This window comes from Desmodus rotundus, chromosome 6 (assembly GCF_022682495.2).
Source record: "Desmodus rotundus isolate HL8 chromosome 6, HLdesRot8A.1, whole genome shotgun sequence".
Lineage (NCBI taxonomy): Eukaryota > Metazoa > Chordata > Mammalia > Chiroptera > Phyllostomidae > Desmodus > Desmodus rotundus.
The window spans coordinates 125,261,514-125,263,738 of NC_071392.1; the positions used below are offsets into that span (position 1 = coordinate 125,261,514).

The window sequence follows — 2,225 nt, forward strand, 5'->3', positions numbered from 1 at the left end:
CAAAAAAAAAAAAAAAAGAAAGAAAGGAAAGCCAGAGAAAGATACAGTTCTGGAATTCAATAACCCTAGGCTTGAATTTTGATCATTAATTAACTAGCTATGAGAACTTGGAAATTCCTCTGTTGCTCAAAGTGTGAAAAAGACCTGGAGTAGTGTTTCTTAAACTTTAATGTGCATCTGAATCCCTTGGGATGTTGGTAAAATGCAGACTGATTCAGTAGGTCTAGGATCCAGCACTTCTAAGTCTCTGAGGTAGTACCCATGCTGTGAATCCCAGACCACACTCTGAGTAGCAAGTGGCTAGATGGTTCTCCCCAAGTTACCTTGCAGATCTAGAAGAAAATAAATACATAAATTAATACTCTTAAGACATTTTGAAGAACTCTATTATTATGATGCTGCAGTCCAAATTCTATAAATCATCATATGAATGTGGATAGCACCTGAGTAGATTTTCTACAATTTCACACCTCAATTACAGGAAACATGCCAACCACAGAAGTAAGAGCTTCTGGAGTAATGATTCTACTGTTTTTTCCTAAATATTATTCTCTGCCTATCACATACCTTCTAACCCATCTCTAAAATGACCCAAAAGAAACTTAGAGTGATTATTAGAAACTTGCTTATTTGCATTGCAGCCAGAGAATTATGCTTTTTAGATTTTTGCAAAATTTATGGAGCATAAACAATGGATTGGTTATGTCAATGTTTTAATTGTCAAAACAGTTATTTTCTTTTAAAATGTTTGTATTGTAGTATGAGTTACTAATTTTCATCCTGAGACTGAATCCTCATTCTAGCGAGTGACACAACACTAACAGATATATGCATGCTACTAATGAGAAATGCTCAGTTGAAGTTCTATCCCAAGTTATGTGAACAAGTCAGGGATCCAGTGTAGTATGTTTGATGTATGTGTATTGGTTTGTACACACCAAGTCATGCTTATAAAATTAGCCAATATTATGGTGAGAATATAGGCATAGATATAAATTTGGCTTTCTACTGTTGTATTTTTTATTATTAAGTCTCTTTAATACCTTTAATAATTCTAGTATTTCTGAATTCTTTCACAAAAGGGCATTAGAGTTCTTCAGTTTTTTTGAAATTTGTCTTTTAAAAAGTCAGCCCTAACGTTGCAGCAATAATACAGTTTTTGTTTATTGGCACTATACTATAAAGCACAGCGAGAACATCTGATTTAAATAAATGAAAGCCATTTTTTGCTCAGGAATATTTTGTACACATACCACATAAGTTGTTTCATAGCAGATACTAATTTGCCAAACTTCATAAGGCAACATGCTAAGTTGTGAGTTTCATATTGTCCAGCTAGTCCTTTCTTGCTGCCCTGGAGAGGCTGGTAGTGTGTAATGTTGAGAGACCACCTTTGTCGCCACCACTTGTTTGCTCACAGGTGACTCTGCTGTGGTAGCACACTCATACCCTAAGACACAAGGCCTAGCAAAAAGCCTCCCGCAAATCCGCAGGATACCACAACGTTCTGTTTGACAAATTCTGTTTCCTCTTCAATTGTGTTGTTAATTTCAGGTGCTGCTTTATTTGCTCATTTCTTAATCTGTCCTTTTGCTTTCTATATACCTTTTAACCTTTTTCCAGATGATCTACACAGAGCTAGTGTGACTAGCAATCTGAAGGAGAAGAAAGCCACCACCACTGCAGTTGTTTTCTAACTTTCCAACTTTCTGAAACAAAAATCCTGCACACCAACCAGTCACCCCACCCATTACAATCTGGGTGGCTACTGAGTATTTTTCTACTATAGGTCCAGAACATGAGTATTTTTCTACTATAGCCCCAAACATGATTCCACCAGTGGTGGTTTCTTGCATACTCTGTTAAATCTAACATTTCATAAGAGTCATCATCACTGCCATATTCCTAGGGAGGGGGTTTCCAGGTTGCCATACCACTGGTGACCTGTATTAAAGGTGGTTTCTTCCCATCCCTCCTTCCACTACTTCAAGAGCTGCTTTAGCCCAGGTGGAAATCTATCATCTCTTTTTTCCCCCTTCTCCTCCTCCAAGCACATTCTACTGTTATATTTTTAACTGGGTAGTTTTGTGAGATTTCAAAGTGTTCATATTTTCCCTCAGAAACACAGTCCCTCGTGAGATCATGTAGCCTACTGGCAGTAACAACAAAATCAGGCTGTGGGCTCTCCTGAGGAAGTCATTTCTGGATCTCATTCCCCAGAGACT

General features: G+C 37.5%; 1 pseudogene; it reads right to left on the reverse strand.

Annotated features, from left to right (window-relative positions):
• Positions 1 to 1,450: 1,450 nt before the first annotated feature.
• Positions 1,451 to 1,932, reverse strand: LOC112303648 (FUN14 domain-containing protein 1-like; annotated as a pseudogene).
• Between the last annotated feature and the right edge of the window lie 293 nt (positions 1,933 to 2,225).